Genomic DNA, 24,560 nt, shown 5'->3' on the forward strand with positions numbered 1-24,560 from the left:
TCCCTCGACTCTTACTGGCCCCCTCATCTCCCCTGGATTAAGCCAGTCCTCAATTAAGGAGCCATGTTAACAATGGTAATTCTCCACTCAACAGGGATTTCAATGCTGTTTGTTGTTTATATTAGTAGAGCTATTAGGACTTGATGTTTCAATCCCAATGATAAGGTCCACACTCTCAATGTTGGCAGTGGCTTGGATTATTCACACTGACTCAAATGAGTCAATTATAGCAAAATTTAATAAAATAAAACATTCATCAATCAAAGTATTTCTACATAACTCTGCACCCACTGGCTTTGATTGCAAGTGCGACAGATAGCATTCATTTTCCACACTCTTTACCAGCAGGTATCATGAGAACAAGTGCTCATTCCATCACTTACGCACAAAATGCATCGCAGCCACTTGATTACACTGCTGTGGCAACACCTCTGGTATCCATAATCCCTAACAGCAATAAGGAGAAGGGAAACAGGTGCATAGGAACACCATCACTCTATAGTGCATACCATTTAAAATCTGAAATATACTATCACACTTTCATTGTCCCCAACCAATAACATGATGGGACCGCTATCACCAGTACTCCAGTCGTTCATGGCAGTAGCTCAGCACTATCACATCTCAAAAACAATTATGTACAGCCAACAACATCTACATCCAAGAACAGATCAATGAAATTCATTCATTCAAAATTATTTCTAACCTCCCTACGTTACTTCTGAAAACATATCTTTTGATAATGGAATGATGAGGCTTATTACCTTTTTCTTGTACATTTTTAATCCAGTGTGCTTAAATACAGATTCTGGTTTTAGTTTCCTAGCTAAGTAGCCAGAGATTATTCCCATATTAAATCTTAGAAGCAACACACTGAATAAAAGCAAGATATTCCAACTTAGACATGGTCAGGCAATTCATACTGAATGTATAATCACACCTACATTTGAACTTTTAAGAGCAATTTCTGGGGCTGCACCCAGACCATCTACAAAGGAAAAAAAAACACAAAACCATGTTGCAGGAAACAGGCATCTTTCTGTTATTCAGCAGGCCAGGCATTATCTATGGTATAGAGTACAGTCAACATTTTGGGCTGAGACCCTTCAGCAGGACTGGAGAAAAAAAGGTGAGTAGTAGAGTTGAAAGGTGGCAGGAGGGGAGAGAGAAACACAAGGTGATGGGGAGGGATGAAGTAGTAAAGAGCTGGGAAGTTGATGGGTGTAAGAGATACAGGGCTGGAGAAGGGGGGGGGGGAATCTAATAGGAGAGGACAGAAGGATATGGAAGAAAGAAGGGAGGACCACCAGAAGGAGGTGATGGGGAATAGTGAATGGAGTGGGGGGGGGGTAGTAGGGCATTGCTGGAAGTTCGAGAAATCGATGTTCATGCCATCAGGTTGCAGGCTACCCAGTCGGAATACAAGGTGCATTCCGCCAACCTGAGTGCGGCCTCATCAACAATGGAGGAAGCCGTGGATAGACATATCGGAATGGGAATGGGAAATGGAATTAAAACGGGTGGCCACTGGGAGATACTGCTTGAATTTCTTGCTCTTCTCCATAAGTGGAAACATTCCCTCTGTATCAATCTTCAGAATGAGAGCTTTGGTGGAAAGGTATGCAGGGTTTGTGGGAAAATCTTAATACTGACCAATAATTCAATAATATAACAAGGCACTTTCTGTTTTAGATATACAGTATTTCACTTTTTGCACACTTAAAAAAATCTATTCAATACACATAATTGATTTACTTGTTTATTTATAATTATGTTTTATTTTATTTATTACTTTTTTCTCTCTCTTGGCTAGATTATGTATTGCATTGAACTGCTGCTGTTAAGTTAACAAATTTCACGTCACATGCCAGTGATAATAAACCTGATTCTGATTCCCCAAGTCAACTAAGAGGGTGACAAGCTCTTTCTGATAGTGTTTTAGTTGTAATGAATGAGGTATGGTAGATCAATCCAATCAAATGGAATGCACACCCTGCACTAAGTGGGTGGTTACAGATGCTTCCACAGACAACCGCATGTTCAGTAAGTATTTCCTGCTGCAGCAGCTTTGAGCTTCAGATTTTAGATCAGGAGTAACTATCCGTGGAAGAACATATATTAGCCTAAGAACTTTGTGGATAGCACATTTAGAGATATAGTCGCATTAAAACTTGGAGCAGAAAGAAAGGGATTGGTGCAAGCAGGAGGAAGAGGCAAGTATCATCTTAATCAATCTCACCTACAGATTTTTCATTTTCAACATTATTCTTCCAAGGAGCAGAAGAGCTAGGAATATGGCACCTCAGTAGCTCAACTGTATGGGGGGGGGGGGGGGGTGAAGAGGAAGAAGCAGAAGATGGCTAAGAAAGCACTATAGTGATTGGAGATTTGATGGTTACAGAGACAGGAAGATTTACTGGGTCTGTTGACCACAGAAATATTCCAAAGGAGAGGGTGAACAACTGGAGATCCTGGCCCATGTCTGTAACAATGACATCAGTAGAAAAGGAAAGAGGTCCTGATGGCAGATTTTGGGATCTAAAGAAATAAAGTATCAAGAAGAAACTCAAAATTCAGTAATCACTTGATTTTCCCGTCACATGCTAGTTAATTCAGAAATAGGGAACAATGTAGATGAATGCACAGCTGAAGAAATGGTGGCAGAGGGTCAGCTTCAGTCTTATGAGGCACTGGAAAAATTCCTGGGGTAGCTGTGATTTGTACAAATTAGATGGGTTGCATCCTTAACATAGGGGGTCAAATACCCTAGCAGCGTGCTTGATAATCCTATTGGATAGTATCAATAACTTGTTCTGTCTCTCACACACACATACACACACACACACACACACACACACACACACACACACACACAACAGAATCTTAAGGAACTAGGTCACCCTTTTCAAGAGGAAAAAAAACTAAATCTCTTTACATTTCAAGCCTCATCCTTGTAAATAGTCTCCAACTCTACAACCTCCTCCATCCCCTCTCCACTATCATTGTATAAAAATGATAAAATCAAAACTGTGTACAGTTATACAACTCTTTTAATTCTACCTTTTTTTTAGAAAGAAATACAAGGGTTTGATACAGTTTTTTAAAAACAGCCTTTATAATCTGTGGCACAACTTTCAGTGATTGGTATACTGTACTCTGAAATCACTTTGATCTTGTATGTTCCAAGTAATTAGTGCCATCCCCATTTTCCAACCTGTGTAGGAATTTACAGGCTGCACACAAGTTGGCCATCCACTGCTTGGTGAGGACCCGTATGTTCATTGCTGGCTATAGACTATTCATTGAGCTGTTAAATGGATAAGTTACCAAAAGAAAAACAAGAATACAAATACTTTTTCCTGGTCTACTGCACTCCTGACAAAATGGAAACTTTTGACAGGAGAAACCATGGAAATTGAAAGGTATCAAATCAGTGCTTACAAACACTGTGTGGTGCAGCCAAATGTCACTTCAAACAAACTGTCATAGAGAGGAAAGAAAATCTTTAATTTTGTGTAGGAATTAAAAGTCACAATCAAGATTAATTTGGTAAGAGAAGCTCCAAAACACCAGAGTCTGGGAAAGCTCAGGGAGGGGCCAACCTATTTTTGATGATGAACAAAGTAACAATTATTGTGGAGTTATTTTGAAACTGTAGTTAACATTTGCTGAAACACAAGTTCCAGTAACTCATTTTGAGAACACAGTAGATTTCGGTTAATTGGGACACATCCAGACTAGTACATTTTGGCCCAATCAAGCGGCTGCCCCAATTAGCCGTAGTTTTATGGAAATACTTCAAAAGCTATCAAAAAGTTAAACTACTGTTTAACTGAATAACAAGTTATGTATTTAATTGAAATACAGAAGAAAACTGAAACACTACCAATACCACTATAGTACAGGCAGTCCCCGAATTATGAACATCGACTTTCAAAAAACTCATACTTACGAACTGAGGAAGGAGAACGCCGTCCGCCATTTTAAGTCGGATCGTGTCGCTGTCCACCATTTTAAGTCGTTGCCATTGACACTGTGTTCAGTGTTTAACTTTGTATTTGGCTTAAATTGTTCTTAGTAAGATTGACCCTGACCCCGTCTCCCCCCCCACCACCCCCGTTCTGGTCGGCTGGTGGCCCAGTGAGATCAGTGCCAAGCTGGAGAATGTAGGTTCGCCAGTTGGATCCATTGACAGACCGTTCCCGTGCTGGTGATGTCAATCCAGTGACTCCCATACCATCTGTGCTGGGTTGATTTCGAGCTCGCAACTCCACCGCTTAAAAACACAGTCACCTTCAGTTTAAGTTCCCAAGCGGAATATTGTGGAGGATCAAATACCCAAACCAAGCACAGCTCCCACTTGTCCCATTTGGCCTGTCTCAGTGCGGTGGTTCTTAGGACCCATCGGACCTCGGGACCCACCGCAAGCAGTGCTTCTGTTCCATTGACGGTGTGCGGTGGTTCTTAGGACCCAGAGGACCTCGGGAGCTGGCATAGCTCGGGATCCGCTTGCCCGCAGTGTTTCTGTTCTATTGACAGGAAGTGATCATGATTGAAAATAAAGTGGAAATAATAAAGCACTTGGAAAGAGGTGAAACGCCATCGGTCACTGGAAAAGTGTTAGGCTGTAGTCGGTCAACAATCAGAACAATTTTAAAGCATAAAGTGAGAATAATGGAGCATGTGAAAGGTCCTGCCCCAATGAAAGCTACAATTATTACTAAGCAATGCAGTGGTTTAATTAATGGAATACATATGTTTCTTAAGTGTTTTATATGCATAGAAAGGTAAAATATATACTATATACTAAGACAAACATTTGACTGACGCTAAATAACACCAGATGTACTGGTTCCCATGTACGTACAAATCCGACTTAAAGACGGACTCAGGAACGGAACTCGTACGTAACCCGGGGACTGCCTGTACTATAAAACTGTGACTAAGTTCCTAATAATTATCAACAGGAATTCGCCCAGTGTATGCTACCGTGTGCTTTAGATTTACTGTAAACAAACAAGATCAGTGCAGATAATGGACTGCTGCCATTCAGCTGGACGGGTTTGCCTTGTTTCGAGCAGACAGGGATGCAGCTCTTTCCAGTAAGACTCGCAGTGGTGGCTTGTGTGTTTACATCAATACAGAATGGTGCAAGATCTCTGTGCTGGTTTCCAGATACTGCTCGCTAGTGGATTTTGTGACTGTAAGATGCAGACTATTTTACTTACCACGGGAATTCACCACAGTCCTGACAGTTGGTGTCTACATTCCCCCCAGCGCTAATGCTAAGGAGGAGCTCTGTGAACTGTACGGGGCTATCAGTGAACCGCAGAACGCACATCCTGATGGACCATTTATTGTCGCCGGAGATTTTAACCGCGCGAACCTCAAGTCAGTGCTCCCCAACTTCCATCAGTATGTGGACTTCGCAACGAGGGGGAGAACATGTTGGACCTTATTTACACAAACATCCCTGACACATACCAGCAGAGCCCCATCCCCAAGACCACATCTATGTTATGCTAATCCCAGCATACAGACCGCTCATCAGGTGCTCCAGACCAGTTCAGAAGCAGGTGAAAACCTAACCAGCAGGAGCCATCTCTGCTCTTCAAGACTGCATTGAGCACACTGACTGGCACATGTTCAGGGAGGCTGCAACTGATAGTTAGAGGAGTACACGGCATCAGTGACTAGCTACATCAGCAAGTGCACCGATGACGTCACTGTGTCCAAGACCATCACTACAAGCGCTAAGCCATGGATGACCGCAGAGGTGTGTACACTGCTGAGGACCCGTGACTCCACCTTCAGAGCAGGCGACAAGGCAGCCCTAACAACAGCGAGGGCCAAACTGTCCCAGGCTGTCAGAGAGGCAAAGCGTGTACATGCCCAGCGAGTCCACAGCCACTTCCAGGTCAGTGGTGACACGTGACACATGTGGAAGGGCATCGAGGACATCACAGACTACAGGACAACATCACCATGCCTCCCTCCCAGATGCACTGAACAACTTCTATGCTCGTTTTGAGGTGGAAAATGACATGGCAGCGAGGAAGTCCACCCCTCCTCCAAATGACCAGGTGCTGTGTCTCACCGTGGCTGATGTGAGAAGAACCCTGTGCAGGATCAACCCACGGAAGGCTACTGGACTGGGCAATATTCCTAGCAGAGTGCTTAGAGGATGTGCAGACCAGCTAGCAGATGTTCTCACTGACATCTTCAACATCTCCCTGAGCAGTGCTATCATTCCAACATGCTTCAAGGCCTCCACCGTCATCCCTGTGCCGATAAATTCTTCAGGGTCCTTCCTAAATGACTACCACCCCCTTGCACTCACATCCATCATCATGAAGTGTTTCAAGAGGCCCGTCATGAGGCACATCAATACCCTGCTGCCCCCCACACTGGATCCCCTGCAGTTCGCATACCGTCCCAACCGCTCAACAGATGACACCATTCCCATCAACCTCCACCTGGACAAAAAAGACACGTACGTTCGAATGCTGTTCATAGATTTCAGTTCAGCATTCAACAAAACCAATGCTCAGAAACTGACTGGAAAGCTGAGCCTACTGGGCCTGAACACCTCCCTCTGCAACTGGATAGTAAACTTCCTGAACCAGCACCTCCAACACCATCACACTGAGCACTGGGGGCCCCCAGGGCTGTGTGCTCAGTCCACTGCTGTTCACTCTGCTGACCCACGACTGTGCTGCAACACACAGCTTGAACCATATCATCAAGTTTACCGATGATACGACTGTGGTGGGTCTCATCAGCAAGATCGACGAGTCAGCTTACAAAAAGAAGTTGCAGTGGCAAACGGACTGATATAGAGCCAACAACCTGTCTCTGAATGTGAACAAAAGTGATGGTTGTAGATTTCAGGAGGGCACGGAGTGACCACTCCCCGCTGAACATCATTGGCTCCTCGGTAGAGATCGTTAAGAGCACCAAATTTCTTGGTGTTCACCTGGTGGAGAATCTCACCTGGTCCCTCAACACCAGCTCCATAGCAAAGAAAGCCCAGCAGCATCTCTACTTTACCTGCGAAGGCTGAGAACAGTCTATCTCCCACCCCCCCATCACATTCTACAGAGGTTGTATTCAGAGCATCTTGAGCAGCTGCATCACTACCTAGTTTGGAAATTGCACCATCTTGGATCACAAGACCCTGCAGCGGATAGTGAGGTAAGTTAAGAAGATCATCAGGGTCTCTCTTCCCGCCATTATGGACGTTTACACTACACGCTGCATCTGCAAAGCAAACAGCATTATGAAGGACCCCATGCACCCCTCATACAAACTCTTCTCCCACTTGCCATCTGGGAAAAGGCACCGAAGCCTGGAAAGATGCACTATTTTCCGAGGAAGCGTGGGGAAAGAGCTGGGCTGCTGGTCAGAAGAAGTGGAGGGGCTTTAGGGTCCCTCTGCCCACCATCCTAATGACTAATGTGCAAGCCATAGAGAACAAGGTAGATGATCTTAAAGGGAGACTCACCTACTACAGGGAGATGCAGAACTGCTATGTATTCTGTTTCACAGAGACCTGGCTCTCCCTTGCCACCCCCAACTGTGCCATCGGACCAGAGGGATCTTTGATCCATCGGATGGACCGCATGGCGTCTTCCGGCAAGACGAAGGGAGGTGGAGTCTGCCTACTGATCAACACTGCATGGTGCTCGGACACAGAGGCACTGACAAGCTCCCGCAGTCCGGACCTGGAACATCTGTCAGTGAAGTGTCGTCCCTATTATCTGCCACAGGAATTCACCTCAGTCATACTGACAGTGGTCTACATTCCCCCCCAGGCAGACGTGGAGTGTGCTGTGAATACACTGTCTGCCAACATCAGCGAACTTGAGACCAGGTATTCGGAGGCTTTGCTCATTACAGCCGGGGACTTTAATCAGGCCAACCTCAGAAAAGCACTGCCAAAGTTATACCAACATGTCTCCTGCTCCACCAGAGGCCCGAATATACTCGATCACTGCTACACAGCAGTCCAGGATGCCTACCGTTCCGTCCAACGACCTCACTTTGGAAAATCGGACCATCAGGCCGTACTCCTCCTGACTTACAAACAGAAACTGAAGCGGGAGGTCACGGTGTCAAAAGTGGTGTTGCGTTGGACAGAGGAAATGGATGAGGTCCCACGTGACTGCTTTGAATCGGTGGACTGGTTAGTATTCAAGGACTCGGCAGCTAACCTCGATGAGTATGCCTCAGTTGTCACGAACTTTATCTGGAAATGCACAGAGGACTGTGCGTCTCACAAGACGATCTGGGTATTCCTTAACTGGAAACCTTGGATGAATTATGAGGTCCTGTCCCTTCTGAAGGCTAGAGCTGCGGCTTTTAGGTCCGGGGATACCAGTTGCTACACGGAATCCAGGCATGAACTCCGGAAAGCCATTAAGGGCGCCAAGAGGCAATATCAAGCCAAGTTGGAAGCTCAGGCTAACCAGAGGGATGCCAGTAGACTATGGCAGAGTCAAAATGAGATCACTGGGCGCAAAGAAAAGGCTGGGAATATCAATAACTGTAGCGCTTCTCTTCCTGACGAACTTAATGTATTCTATGGAAGATTCAAACAGAAGAGGAGCATCCAGCCCCTCTGAATGAACCAGACCTGCTGGCATCATCATCACTGAGGAAGACGTTAAAAGAGCCTTCCTGAAGATAAATCCAAGGAAGGTGATGGGCCCAGATGGCATCCCGGAACGGGTTCTCCAGGCCTGTGCAAGCGAGCTAGCTGGAGTGTTTGCTGACATCTTCAGCTGCTCCCTGCTTCAGTCTAAAATCCCCTCGTATTTTAAGAAGGCAACGATAATCTCGGTGCCGAAGAAAAGCAAGGTGGCATGCCTGAATGACTACCAACCTGTGGCTCTAACATCAATTGCTATGAAGTGCTTTGAGCAATTGGTTATGGCACACATCAACCATAACCTACCGGTCAACCTCGACACTTGCAATTCACCTACTGGAGCAACAGGTCAGTGGCAGATGCCATCTCTCTGGCACTACATTCCTCCTTAGAACACCTGGTGAATAAAGACACGTATGTAAGGCTCCTTTTCATCGACTACAGTTCTGCCTTTAATACCATCATTCCAAATAAACTGATTCCTAAGCTCTGGAACATGGGTCTTAGCACTCAGATCTGCAGCTGGATCTTCAACTTCCTCACAGACAGGACCCAGGCTGTAAAGATCGGGGACAAGCTCTCCTCTACAATCACTCTGAGCACCAGTGCCCCACAAGGCTGTGTACTCAGCCCCCTGCTGTACTCACTGTACACCCATGATTGTGTAGCCAAGTTTCTATCAAACTCAATATATAGGTTTGCTGATGACACCATAATTGTAGGTCGTATCTTGGATAATGATGAGTGAGTACAGAGAGGAAATTAAGAACCTGGTGGCATGGTGCGAAGACAATAACCTATCCCTCAACGTCAGCAAGACGAAGGAATTGGTTGTTGACTTCAGAAGGAGTAACAGACCGCACAACCCCATCTACATCGGTGGTGCGCAGGTGTAACAGGTCAAAAACTTTAAGTTCCTCAGAATGAATATCACAAATGACCTGACTTGGTCTAACCAAGCAGAGTCCATTGCCATGAAGGCTCACCAGCACCAATACTTCCTGAGAAAGCTGAACAAATCTGGCCTGTCCCCTAAAACCCTCACTAATTTTTATAGGTGCACCACAGAAAGCATTCTTCTTGGGTGCATCACAACCTGGTATGGAAGTTGTCCTGTCCAAGACCGGAAGAAGCTGCAGAAGATCGTGAACCTAGCCCAGCACATCACACAAACCAATCTTCCATCCTTGGACTGACTTTACACCGCACGCTGTCAGAGCAGTGCTGCCAGGATAATCAAGGACACGACCCACCCAGCCAACACACATTTTGTCCCGCTTCCCTCCGGGAGAAGGTTCAGGAGCACGAAGACTCGTACGGCCAGATTTGGGAATACCTTCTTTCCAACTGTGATAAGACTGCTGAACAGATCCTGACCCGGATCTGGGCCGTACCTTCCAAATATCTGGACCTGACTTGCACTACCTTACTTTCCCTTTTCTATTTTCTAATTATGATTTATAATTTAAATTTTTATTATATTTACTTCAATTTGTACTTCAGGAAGCGTGAACGCAGAAACAAATATCACTGTGATGATTGTTCGCTCTAGTATCAATTGTTTGGTGACAATAAAGTATTAAGTATTAAGCATTCGGGCTCTCACAACCAGACTATGTAACAGTTTCTTCCCTGAAGCCATCAGACTTCTCAATACCCAGAGTCTGGACTGACACCAACTTACTGCCCTCTACTGTGCCTATTGTCTTGTTTATTATTTATTGTAATGCCTGCACTATTTTGTGCACTTTATGCAATCCTGGGTAGGTCTGTAATCTAGTGTAGTTTTTTCTGTGTTGTTTTTACGTAGTTCAGTTTAGTTTTTCTACTGTTTCAAGTAGCACCATGGTCCTGAAAAATGTTGTCTCATTTTTACTGTGTATTGTACCAGCAGTTATTGTCGAAATGACAATAAAAAGTGACGACTTGACTGTGCCTTCAATGATTGTATCCTCCAAGTCTTCATTTTCATTGTAACGTTCAATGATTATTGCTGATACCTACAAATTCTTTGTAGTTCCTATCATGAAGTCATGAAATCTCTTCATTTACACTCCTGGCCATTTCTGTCATTTTCAATTCTGAATGCTTGAAATCGCAGTGAGCAAAACAGTTCTGAACTGTCTTGCTACTTATTTCTTGCCAACTATTAGTGACACAAATCACTACTTCTTGAACAGAAACATATTCAACTGATGCTATTTAAAAACTATTTGCTCTAAACAGAGTGTAATTCTAATGGCCACACAATTGATCTGACTGACGCTGGTAAGAAACTGTTCAGCAACAATATCCTGTCCCAAATAAATGCAGTGAACCCTTGCTATTTTCTCGATTAGCTTTTGTTCTTTAAATTATTACCCAAATAAGTAGCTGTCCGAATTAACCAACGGCTCAAATAACCAGAAACCGCTGTATTGCACAGTGTTAAACAACAACTCATCTCGAGTTGGTAGACTGTGAATTCAATTCTCATTTCAAAAGATTTTTGCACAGAATCTAGGCCAATGCAAGATTTGGGAAGCATTTTACTGCCCAAAGTGCCATGATTTGGATCAGACTTTCCAGTGAAGGCCTTTCAAATGAATATTAAAATTTTAACAACGCACCACAGTTGAATAGTTCCCCAAAACAACATCACTGAAACATATTATTGGATTATGTGCGTCTCAATACAGGTTATCCTTCAGCGGTTTGAACGGGGCACGAATGTGCAAGCGAGTGGAGGTCGGCCAGTGAGAACAGCGGGAAGAGTTTCAGACAGTGCAGAGTTTAAAAGGTGACGGTTTGAACGGGGCATGACTGGTGTAAGCGCGTGGAGGTCTGCCAGTGAGAACAGCAAGAAAAGTTTAAAAAGAAGACAGATGTACTGAGCGGGCAACAGAGTAGGAAGGCTTTAACTCAAAGGGGCTTAGGCGATAAGGGGTCGAGGCCAGGTAGGTTATCTGTTTAAAATAAAGACAGAAAGTATGTGTGCGAGGCCGGTTTTCTGTGCTCGGTGTCAAATATGGGAAGTCCTAGAGACTCCCAGCCTCCTGGACGACTATATCTGCACCAGGTGCGTCGAGCATCAGCTCCTTAGAGACCACGTTAGGGAACTGGAGATGCAGCTCGATGACCTTCATCTGGTCAGGGAGAGTGAGGTGGTGATAGAGAGGAGCTACAGGCAGGTAGTCACCCCGGAACCACAGGAGACAGAGAAGTAGGTAACAGTCAGGAGAGGGAAGGGCAAGAAGCAGGTGCTAGAGGGTAACAGTCAGGAGAGGGAAGGGCAAGAAGCAGGTGCTAGAGGGTACCCCAGTGGCTGTTCCCCTTAACAATAAGTATTCCTGCTTGAGTACTGTTTGGGGGGGGGGGGGGGGAGGAGGAGAACGGCCTACCTGGGGGAAGCAACAGCGGTCGCGCCTCTGGCGCAGAGTCTGGCCCTGTGGCTCAGGAGGGTAGGGCAAGAAGAGGATGGCAGCAATGATAGGGGACTCTATAGTTCAGGGGTCAGATAGGCGATTCTGTAGACACAGGAAAGAAATGCGGATGATAGCTTGCCTCCCAGGTGCCAGGGTCCAGGTTGTTTCTGATCACATCCATGATATTTTGAAGTGGAAAGGAGAACAGCCAGAGGTCGTGGTACATATTGGTACCAAAAACATAGGTAGGAAAAGGAAAGAGTTCCTGAAAACAGACTACAGAGAGTTAGGAAGGAAGTTGAGAAGCAGGACTTCAAAGGCAGTAATCTCGGGATTACTGCCTGTGCCACGTGACGGTGAGTATAGGAATAGAATGAGGTGGAGGATAAATGCGTGGCTGAGGGTTTGGAGCAGGGGGCAGGGATTCAGATCTCTGGATCATTGGGAACTCTTTTGGGGCAGGTGTGACCTGTACAAAAGGAAAGGTACACTTGAATCCCAGGGGGAGCAATATCCTGCCGGGAATGTTTGCTAAGGCTACTGAGGAGAGTTTAAAGTAGAATTGCTTAGGGGTGGGAACCAAACTGGTGATGGAGGAAAGGGAGGTTAGTTCACAAATAGAGAAAGATTGGAGACAGTGTGAAAGGGAGGATAGGCAGGTAATAAAGGGACAGACTCAGACTGATGATTTGAGATGTGCCAACTTTAATGCGAGGAGTATTATGAATAAAGCAGATGAACTTAGAGCTATGATGTTGTGGCTATTACAGAAACTTGGATGGTGCAGGGGTAGGAATGGCTACTTCAAGTGCCAGGCTTTAGATGTTTTAGAAAGGATAGGGAGGTTGGCAAAAGCGGTGGGGGCATGGCACTGTTGATCAAAGATAGTGTCACGTCTGCAGAAAAGGAAGAAGTCATGGAGGGCTTGACTATGAAGTGGCTGTGGGTGGAAGTTAGGAATAGAAAAGGGTCAGTAACTCTTCTGGGTGTTTTTTTTTTATAGACCATCCAATAGTAATAGGGACATCAAGGAGCAGATAGGGAGAGAGATTCTGGAAAGGAGTAATAATAACAGGGTTGTTGTGGTGGGAGATTTTAATTTCCCAAATATTGATTGGCATCTCCCTAGAGTGAGGGGTTCAAATGGGGTAGAGATTGTTAGATGTGTTCAGGAAGGTTTCTTGACATAATATGTAGATAAGCCGACAAGAGGAAAGGCTGTACTTGATCTGGTATTGGAAAATGAACCTGGTCAGGTGTCAGGTCTCTCAGTGGGAGAGCATTTTGGAGAAAGTGATCACAATTCTTTCTCATTTACCAGAGCACTGGAGAGGGATAGGAACAGACAAGTTAGGGAAACGTTCAATTAGAGTAAGGGGAAATATGAGGCTATCAGGCAGGAAATTGGAAGCATAAATTGGAAACAGATATTCTCAGGGAAACATACCGAAGAAATGTGGCAAATGTTCAGGGGATATTTGCGTGGGGTTCTGAGTAGGTACATTCCAATGAGACATGGAAAGGATGGTAGGGTACAAGATCCATGGTGTACAAAAGCTGTTGTATATCGAGTCAAGAAGAAAAGCTTACAAAAGTTTCAGAGAGCTAGGTAATGTTAGAGACCTAGAAGATTATGCTAGCAGGAAGGAGCTTAAGAATGAAATTCTTTCAACCTCAATTTCCTGCCTTCTCCTACACACCCTGACTACTCAAGAATCTATTTAGATAAGCACGAAGGGAAGAGAAGGATATGGATGATGAACAGGAGCAGACCATTTAGTATGGATCAGCACAATATAGTGGGCCAAATAGCCTGTTCGGTGGTGCACTGTCCTGTGTTAAGCCAGAAGGGGCCATGAGAAGGTCTTGGCGGACAGGATGAAGGAAAACACCAAGGCATTGTACAAGCGTGTGAAGAGCAAGAGGATAAGACATGAGAGAATAGGACCAATCAAGAGTGAGAGTGGAAAAGTGTGTATGCAACTGGAGGAGATAGCAGTGGTACTTAATGAGTACGTTGCTTCAGTATTTAGAAGGGAAAGGACCTTGGCGATTGTAGGGATGACTTGCAGTGGACTGAAAAGCTTGAACGTGTAGATATTAAAGAAGAGGATGTGCTGGAGCTTTTGGACAGCAACAAGTTGGATCAGTCACCAGGACTGGATGGGATGTACCCCAGGCTACTGTGGGAAGTGAGAGAGGAGATTCCTGAGCCTCTGGCAATGACCTTTGCATCATCAAGGATGGGAGAGGTTCTGGAGGACTGGAGGGTTGCAGATGTTGTTCCTTTATTCAAGAAACGGAGTAGGGATAGCCCAGGGAATTATAGACCAGTGAGTCTTATTTCAGTGTTTGTTTAAGTTGATGGAGAAGATCCTGAGAGGCAGGATTTATGAACATTTGGAGAAGCATAATATGATTAGGAATAGTCAGCATGGTTTTGTTAAAGGCAGGTCATCCCTTACAAATCTGATTGAATTTTTGGAGGGTGTGACTAAATACATTGATAAGAGTCATAGACGTAGTGTATATGGATTTTAGCAAGGCATTTGATAAGGTACCCCATGCAAGGCTTATTGAGAAAGTAAGGAGACATGGGATCTAAGGGGACATTGCTTTGTGGATCCAGAACTAGCTTGCCCACAGAAGGCAAAGAGTGGTTGTAGATGGGTCATATTCTGCATGGAGGCCGTTGACCAGTGGTGTGCCTCAGATCTGTTCTGGGACTCCCACTCATTGTGATTTTTATAAATGACCTGGAAAATGAAGTGGAGGGATGGGATAGTAAATTTGCTGATGACAGAAAGGTAGGGGGTGTTGTGGATAGCATGGAAGGCTGTCAGAGGTTACAATGGGACATTGATAAGATGCAAATCTGGGCTGAGAAGTGGCAGATGGAGTTCAACCCAACCCAAATAAGTCTGAGGTGGTTCATTTTGGTAGGTCAAATATGATGGCAGAATATAACATTAATGGTAAGACACTTGGCACTGTGGAGGATCAGCGGGATCTTGGGGTCCGAGTCCACAGGATGCTCAAAGCTGTTACGCAGATTGACTCTGTGGTCAAGAAGGCATACGGTGCATTGGCCTTCATCAATCGTGGGATTGAGTTTAAGAGCCAAGAGGTAATGTTGCAGCTATATAGGACCCTGGTCAGACCCCACTCGGAGTACTGTGATCAATTCTGGTCACCTCACCACAGGAAGGATGTGGAAACCATAGAAAGGGTGCAGAGGAAATTTACAAGGATGTTGCCTGGATTGGGGAGCATACCTTATGAGAATAAGTTGAATGAAATTGGTCTTTTCTCCTTGAAGCGACAGAGGATGAGAGGTGAACTGATAGGCGTACAAGATAATGAGAGGCATTGATCGTGTGGATAGTCAGAGGCTTTTCCCCAGGGTTGAAATGGCTAACACGAGAGGGCATAGTTTTAAGGTGCTTGGAAGTAGATACAGAGATAAGGGGTGTGTTTGTTTGTGTGTGTGTGTGTGTGTCTGTGTGTGTGTGTATGTGTGTGTCTGTGTGTGTGAGTGTGTGTGTGTGTGTCTGTGTGTGTGTGTGTGTGTGTGTCTGTGTGTCTGTGTGTGTGTGTGTGTGTGTCTGTGTGTGTGTGTCTGTGTGTCTGTGTGTCTGTGTCTGTGTGTGTGTGTGTGTGTGTCTGTGTGTGTGTGTGTGTGTGTGTCTGTGTGTGTGTGTGTGTGTGTGTGTGTGTGTGTGTGTGTGTGTGTGTCTGTGTGTGTGTGTGTGTGTGTGTGTGTGTGTGTGTGTGTGTGTGTGTGTGTGTGTGTGTCTGTGTGTGTTTTATAAACACAGAGAGTGGTGAGTGTGTGTAATGGGCTGCCGGTGGCGGTGGAAACTGTAGGGTCTTTTAAGAGACTCCTGGATGGCTACATGGAGCTTAGAAAAATAGAGGGCTATGGGTAAAGCCTAGGTAGTTCTAAGGTGGGGACATGTTCGACACAGCTTTGTGGGCTGAAGTGCCTGTACTATGCTGTAGGTTTTCTAAGTTTCTAATATTCCAACAGCAAGCAATCTTCCAAAACACTAGATTGTAAATGTTTTGGCACAAAAATTTTTTATTTGACTGTGCAGCCCTCATAAAATTCAGCTTGCTCACATTCTCCGTCAAAAACAACCCATGCACAATTAACACTATCACAGACACAGCTTCAGCAAATGATGGGCATCACCTTAGCTTTGCAAGACCCAGTCAATGTTACCTTTGAAAAGATTTATGTACTCACACACCAAGACACAATTATGGATTCAGGCCATACACAGGGTCTTGAGCACAATCATACAAGTTGATAATTCGGTGGAATGCACCTCGGAGCACTTATTTAGAAAATTTTCATTTTACAGGTGGAATGCTATACCTCTTGGGTGACCACATAAAACCTAAGGAGTTAATGTTAATGCCTATGCCTTTACGTTGGTATTTACCAAGAAGAACTCAGTGGAAACAGAATGAGACATGCTAATATGCAGGGATATTTTAAACTGGGCTTGCCAAAAATCATTAGGGTAAAAAACTTCCCAGGATCTGATAGCATTTATTCCAGAGTATTGAAATAGCCAAATGAAGAGATTGAATTAATTAAATTGACTTTATTTTTTTCACATCCTTCACATACATGAGTAAAACTCTTTACGTCTCCGTCTAAATGGGGCTTTAACAAGGATCCCTATGTTCTCACTAGCAATAGGCGAGGTTCCAGAACACTGGAGAGAAGCAAATGTTGTGCCCCTGTTCAAGAAGGGAAAATGGGGACAATTCAAGTTATTAAAGGTCAGTGATGAGAAAGCTACTGGAGAGAATATGGAGGAATAGGATTTATGCACATTTAGAAAGTCATAGCCTGCTTAGGGTCAGTCAGTATTACTGCCAGAACAGGTCATGCCTTACAAACTTGATGGAGTTTTTTTGTGGAGTAGACAGAGGTACCACTGAGGGCAAGGCAGTGGATGTTATCTACATGGACTTTAGTAAGGCATTTAATATGGTGCTTGGACTCAGAAATGGCTTAGCTATATATCAATGATATGGTGAAAATGAAGATGAGTGGATTAGCAAATTTGCAGGTGACATCAAAATTCATGGAGATGTGGACAGTGTCAGATTGTCAAAGAATATGGTGAGATATACAGTAGATCAATTACAGTTATGGGCAGAGAAGTGGCAGATGGCGTTTACTCCAGGTAAGTGTGAAGTGTTGCACTTTGGGAGGTTAAATAGAAGGAGAAAGTACAGTTAATGGTAGATTGATTAAAGGCACGACAGAGGAATCTTGAGGTCCGGGTGTACAGTTAATGGTACTTGATTATACAGTTAGTTGATTAAAGATATTGAGGCATAGGTACCTAATTCACTGAAAGCCTATGCAAGCAGATAAGGTGGTAAAGAAGGTGCACAGAATGCTTGTTTTCATCAGTAGGGATATTGAGTATAAGAGTAAGGAAGGCATGCTGAAGTTGTATAAAACTTTAGTCAGACAAAACTTGAAGCATAATGTGCAGATCTGGTTGCCCTATTATAGGAATGATATGCAGATTGTGGAAAAGATGCAGAAGTAGATAATCAAGATGCTAACTCGTTTGGGGACATGAGCTACAGACAAGTGGGATAAACTTGGATTGTTCTCCAGAGAGAATCGGAGGCCAAGGGTAGACCTGATAGAGGTTTTATAAATTATGAGGGGTGTAGATAAGGTAGACAGTCAGAATCTGTTGCACAGGGTAGAAATATCAAACACCAGAGGACAGTATCTTAAAGTTAAAGGTGGGGACGTGAGGGACAATTTTCTTTTTTTTAAAAACACAGCGATAAGTACCTAGGGAGGGTTACCAGATGTAGTGGTGGAATCAGGCAGTTTGGTAGAGTTTAAGAGGCTTTTAAAACACTGATATGGGTGCAGAATTAGGTCATTTGGCTCACTGAATCTGCTCCACCATTTCATCATGGATGATTCATTTTCCCTTTTCAACCTCAATTTCCTGCCTTCTTCTGCATCTCTTCACACCCTGACTAATCAAGAATCTATTTAGATAAACACGAAGGGAATAGAAGGATATGAATGATGAACAGGAGCAGACTATTTAGTATGGATCAGCATAATACTGTGGGCCAAATAGCCTGTTCAGTGTTGTACCATCCTGTGTTAAAAGGTCCACAGGACACCCAATCTTCATTCAGATCAGTATCAAGCAAGGGAAGACTCTGTTTTTCTTGCCACAATACCACACCTCACTTCCAACTATCTCTTTGCTAGACTGGATTTAATCTACAGGCTAAAAAGAAACCATTCAGCTTGTGTTGCCTCCACTACAGGACGAAGATCATGTCAACCAGTCGTTAAGCTGTAACAAGAGATGCATATAAAAGAATATTAAACCAAAGATCCCCCATTAATTTCTTTCTGCTGCAGAACATTTCCCAAGAACAAAGGACCAAGGCAAAACCTTGAAAAAAATATGCTCGCTCCCCATTTCTCAATAAAAGCAGGTGCTGATCGTGAATTTCATCATCGCCTTCCGTCCTCAAGCAATGTCCTTGAGTGTCTCAGAAAAATGTGCTTGAACACTAAGACCTTAAACCTGCACAAAGTTTATGGGAAACCAAGCAAACAATGATCCTGATTTTCCTATGTACTTCTGTGACATGGGCAACCTGGAGCAAGCACTTCAAAAGACTAGTTAAATACCAATGCTGCCTCCACAACATCTTCCAAATGCATGCAGGTGAATCATATCAGCCTCTCTCAACCAGGTCAACCTCTCATTAAGTAACATCCTGATTACATCCAGCCAGTGTTGATACAGGCATGACACCAATCTGAAACCAGCAAGAAACGCATTATGGCAACATAGTACCACGTAGACCAGGAACTCACAACCTAGCTCCATGGACCCCTCAGTTAATGGTAGTGATTCATGGCATAAAAAAGGTTATATACAGAGACTCTTTTAAAAAAAAATCCCCAGCAACTTCCAGGAATCCCTGGTTCACAGCCTCAAAATGGAAGCTTTAGATGTCAATGAGAACCTCAAAACCCTATACTGAGAACATGCAGAAACACTAAATGGTAGAGTGCAACAACTCCAAACCTGCTCCTTGTTATGAACCTTCTGCACAATGGAATGGAGTCTGCCAGTCCCACGTTGGCCACATTAGCCAGTTCAGAACCCATGGAGTGGTTGCAAGTCACCATGCATCCCAAGGGCTGGTCTAATCCAGAGGGAAAAGAATCAGCATGATACCCAAGAGCAGTACTGAGGATGTGCTACCAGAGAGATCAATCCTTTAGATTAAGTTTTAATCCAGGGACACACTCATCATCTCAAGTAAAAGTGATGGGATCCTGACATACAGTACTTCCAGAAACAGTAGTGAAGTTCTGCTTAATATTCTACTCAGACATCCATGAATGTGGGTCCTCAGATCGGATGTCCGTGTGAACAGGAGGCACAAAGGCTGGTAAGTCAGCAAGCCTGGAGTTCATGGCCTTGAGTTTGGAATCCCATCATTTGCTAACCCAGACGCCTATACCATTACCAAAGTTTAAAGGTCAATTGAAACTCTGGCTGTTGAAGCACAATGACCAAACCCAAAAACATGGAGTCTGAAGGCCCAATGATGAGAGTGAGCTGTGCCAGTGTTGATTGTCAGCAAGGAGATGTTATAAGCAATCTGCAGTGACTGTGCATTGATGTTATTTCTGATCTGCACTGATGCTGATTGATGCAATTACAAAGAAGGCACAGTAGCGGCTATATTTCATTAGTTTGAGGAGATTTGGTATGTCAGCAAAGATGCTTGTAAATTTCTACAGATGCACCGTGGAGAACATTCTAATTGGCTGCATAACTTTTGGTATAAGGGGCCGCAGAACAGGATCTGAAAAAGCTGCAAAAAGGTGCTAGTCAGGTCCATCGTGGGAAACTAGACTCCCCAGCACAGAGGATATCTTCAGAAAGTGATACTTCAAAAAAAAAGTAACATCAATTTTATTTTTAAAGGGCCCCCATCATCCAGGAAAAGCCCTTTTCCTATTGCTACCATCAAGGAGGTGGTATAGGAGCTTGAAGACATACTCAGTGATTTAAGGATGGTTTTCCCCTCTGATATCAAACTTCTGAATAGACAATGAACCCATGTACACTACCGCACTATACTTTTTATGGCTTCCTTTTTTGCATTACTTATTTTTTAATATAAAGCATAAGGCTCCAGGTAACTGTTTGTATGCCATTGCAGCCACATTCTGGTACACTGCTTCGACAAGCAGAGTAAATCAGGTGAGGGTAGTCGGCAGGTCTCGTACCCTGGCGATGTGTCCGTCCTAGCATGCGAAGGCAACTCTGGTGGACTGAGCAGATGAAGTCGACAGTGAGATCCAATGGCCAGGAAGGCAGTTCTGCAATGCTTTGCAGAGAACATAGGGCATAACGAGGCACAGAAAATCTCATGGTCATCCACTGCAACCAGGGAAGACCCCAGTTGCAACGACTACTCATACCCTCCAAACTGGACTTCTGAGGTCAAGAGAGTGGAGCTACCCCAGTGTAATGGCTTTTCCGCTTTAAAAACTCTCCCGCACAGGTCCTCTGTCATCATCGAATACAACGAATAACCAATCACTCACATTTAATATGTATTACAATATACTGATTTCCTACACTGTAACTGTGTCTGCACTTCAAATATAAAACCGAATCATTCAAGTAGTAATAGTGCATATGGAATTGTACTTTATACAAATTATTTTCAAATCTGTTTTTCTACCCACGATTGAGAAAAATTGTAATATTAAAGACCAATTTCCTCTCATTTCCCTTAATTTCACATTTTTTTGTGTAACATTACAATGTTGACATAGGACTGCTATCAAGCAGAGCAGATGTCTCATAATTTCAGTGAACTATACTCAAAATTGATCATCAGTATTGCCTATTACCAAAAGAACAAATTTCACAACAGATGCCCCCCCCCCCACCTGACAGTCCAGTTTCCTTCTACACCCAAAGACGTGTAGGTCGGTAGGCAAACTGGCTACTGTAATTGTCCCCAACATAGATGGGTGGTAGAACTGTGGGACAATTAAATAAATAACAGATTAAATAAAACTAGCATTGGCTGGGACAGCTCAGTGGGCTGACATAGACCTAACAAGTTAAATGATTTCCTTTGATATCAAAGAAAAAAATAAAACTAGGTTGTAATCTGCCAGTGGCATATTCTTGACAGGTACACTCAATGTGTGTTAGCTTAAGTCAAGAGTTGGATCACCCACCGCAGCAGGTCAATCCCACCACTCAACCATCACCCAAAAATACCACGGTAGTGTTTCTATGAAGAGACACTTTCACAATGTACTGTATGATTGGTACTATAATTGATCACACCATTCATGCCTGTTGATTTCCTCTAAGACCTGTCTCAATGACTCACACTGGAGGAGTCATTCTGGCATAAAATGACTTAATCATATCTATGACAATGGATTCTCTTGTCACATCCTCATTATTACTGAGTCAACAGATTCAATCCTGATCCTCCTCACAATCTGGACAACCTCTTAGCAATATACAAATACAAAAGAGGTGGGCCCATACATACAGTACCAACATACTCCCACATCAAACTCGATGGTAGTTAGAGGTTTTGCATTGCAATTCCCAATTTTATCCAACCCCCAAGTGTTGATTCACATCCACTCCAGCATTTCACAGCCTTGGCATTCTTAACAGCTTTCATGGCCAGCTTTGTGTGGTTGGAAAGACCGTGCAATACTAAGGCTTGATTGAGCTGCAATTTCCTCCAGTTCAACATCTGGAAACTGTGTCAATATTAAACTACTATCAGCACTTTTAAAGGGCTTATTTTTTTTTAAATCAAAGAACAGGAGTTGCTGGAAATCTAAAAGAAAAACTGAACATAGTGATATTACTCAGCAGATTAAGCAGCATATTGAGAATTTAACCTTGCAGTCATCGACCTGAAATGTTAACTGTCTCCCTCTCCACAGCTGCTCCCTCATTTGTCAGGTTTTTCTAACAATTTGATTTCACTTAAGGATTTTTGGGGTGGTGGACAGAAGAGCAGATTTATTAAATGGATCTGGGCACATTTTCTATAGGACATGTTATGGATGATCTGATTTTAGTTCATACTGTGTTCTGTTAAATGTCATGACTTCACAATAGAAAGGCAGCTGCTGTCTGCAAGGAGCTTTTACGCTTTCCCTCTGACCATGTAAATCCTCTGCGGATTCAGGTCCCTCTCACATTCTGTACAGTTAGGGTTAGCGACTTATGGATACACCATGTTAGTGCTGGAAACGTGCTGACAATTGCAGGCAGACCAGCACAATCCACACTGATTTGATTTGATGCAAACAATGCATTTCAACACAATCCATGTTTTGAAGTACACATGATAAAGCTAACCTTTATCTTTCAAAGCAATTCCATATCCCCCATGGCTTATCAAGATCTATGTCAATGTATATTCTTTCAAAATTATTATTTGAAAGAATATCACTAGATATTTCTCTGTGTCTCTGCATTGAAACACTACCGTGGTATTTTTGGGTGATGGTTGAGTAGTGGGATTGACCTGCTGCGGTGGGTGATCCAACTCTTGGCTTAAGCTAACACACATTGAGTGTATCTGCTTAAGGATATCACTAGAAACACCCATCCTCAACTGAGGAGGCAGTTAAGTGTCAACCACATAGGTGATCTGGAATCATACAAGGTAACACCAGTCAAGGATGGCAGACTTTGTTTCATGAAAAGTATTAGTAAACCAAGGAAGTTCCCCATAAATCCAACACATTGAAATTAAATTTGAACTTTTATCTCTGGATCAATGGTACAGAACTCTGCCAGTTTGTACAGTAAGCCCTCTCTGTGGGTGCGCCGGGCAAGGCAACCAACATTTTCCTCCGGATACATGGAATTCAGTTACAGCATGCTTCACTTTGCAGACTGGGTCCTGTTGCAACAAGCATTCTTCCTGAAGACACACTAGCTTCTAGCTGTAATCTGCATTTTCCTCGTCGATTCACTGGGTTTTAGCTCAACTGGCATGGATATCCTGCTACAAAGCATCTGACGACAATGTACACAGTAATAGTTTGCAAAACAAAGGAAGCCATGGGACAGCAAGGTCTTACTGCCCTTTAACTCACCCTCCCGAGAATTAAAATAAGTCAATTATATAGGAGTCCATACTATTCAAAAACTTTTTAAATCACCAGCTTTCATCTTTTTCCCAAATCAAGTACCTAACATTTGTTTCCCTAGCGAGGACTGCTTAAATTCCACACAAGACACTGAAGCAGTTAATGCTCACCGATGATGGGATAAACCCTCAGCTCACCCTGAACTGTGACTAATGGGTTTGAACTGGTTGTTCAGAACGAGCTACAAAGGAATCTCAACCATTTCCCTTGTAATTATGAGCTTAGCTCACAGGATATTCAAATACCCGACGATTATATTGGTTGCAGAAAGAAAACAAATCAATCTTAATTCAAGGTGCTGGTGGCACCGCCTTCAAATTAAGAAACGTTGAAATAAAAAAATTAAAATGTGCAACTTTCTTCATTTCAGGGAACGAAATCCAAGACTGAGCGAGGATTCGTGAGTTAGTTCTTGCCGAACGCCTAACATTTTGTTTGAACTGAGTGTGTACAAAAGTTGAAACTGTTCCTCTGTTGAATAAAAACATTGGCCAGTCGGAGACGAGAAAAAATACTAACAGGCGTCGTGCATGCTCTTACTCGCCCTCAACTGTCTGGGAGTGATAGAAGCCCTGACTTTTGGGAGTAACCAAACTCAGAGCAGCTCCACCGCACTTCCAAAGAGGATTTGGCCCTTTCCCCACCAGTCAGAGGCAATGAGTAGGACGAGGGGGAATAGAGAAAGCGAGCGGTACATCAAACCGATCTTATCTGCTTGCCGCGCTCGCCCTCCATCCCTCGCCCTGGGTCAGGCACAAGTACAGCCACCCTCTGCAGTCTGGCACCCTTCCATTGGGATCGGGAGCAGAAGCTCGGGTACTCACAACTTGACAGAACTTTTCCTCCCAGCTGCTCCGCCGCCCACGAGTCCGCTCCGCGCTGCCGCTCTGAAGGGCGAGAACCGCACGCCCTGCCCGCGGCCTCGGCCTCCCGCCTCCCGGCCATGCTCATTCGACGCTCTCTCTCCCGTTGCACCAATTGGTTTACAGAATGCTCAAGGCGTCCTTGAGTGACTGGTCAGGCCGGCTGTCCATCAGAAGGCGGCGCTCTCGCCCGCAGTGCAGTTACCTGCGTGGAATGATTTGGACCAACTGAGGTTGAAATTTGTTTACTTAATAAAACTTGTTGCTGAGCCAGGTGAGTTTTTACAACAGTCCAGTATTATAATCCAGATGTACTTAGTTAACGGAATTTAATTTCCCCAGCTGCCACGGTGGTATTTGAACTTAACCGGTATTTTACTTGCGTTACCTGA

The 24,560-nt window shown here is 43.9% G+C and overlaps 1 protein-coding gene across 2 annotated transcripts in view; it reads right to left on the reverse strand.

Annotated features, from left to right (window-relative positions):
* The window catches only part of LOC132398274 (plastin-3-like), a 156,298-nt gene extending 132,016 nt beyond the window's left edge, over positions 1 to 24,282 (reverse strand). For both annotated transcript variants that reach the window (XM_059977446.1, XM_059977445.1), the window contains exon 1: positions 24,130 to 24,282. The gene's annotated coding sequence lies outside the window, so the exon portion shown is untranslated. The remainder of the gene's footprint in view (positions 1 to 24,129) is intronic.
* Between the last annotated feature and the right edge of the window lie 278 nt (positions 24,283 to 24,560).

This window comes from Hypanus sabinus, chromosome 8 (genome assembly GCF_030144855.1).
Source record: "Hypanus sabinus isolate sHypSab1 chromosome 8, sHypSab1.hap1, whole genome shotgun sequence".
NCBI lineage: Eukaryota > Metazoa > Chordata > Chondrichthyes > Myliobatiformes > Dasyatidae > Hypanus > Hypanus sabinus.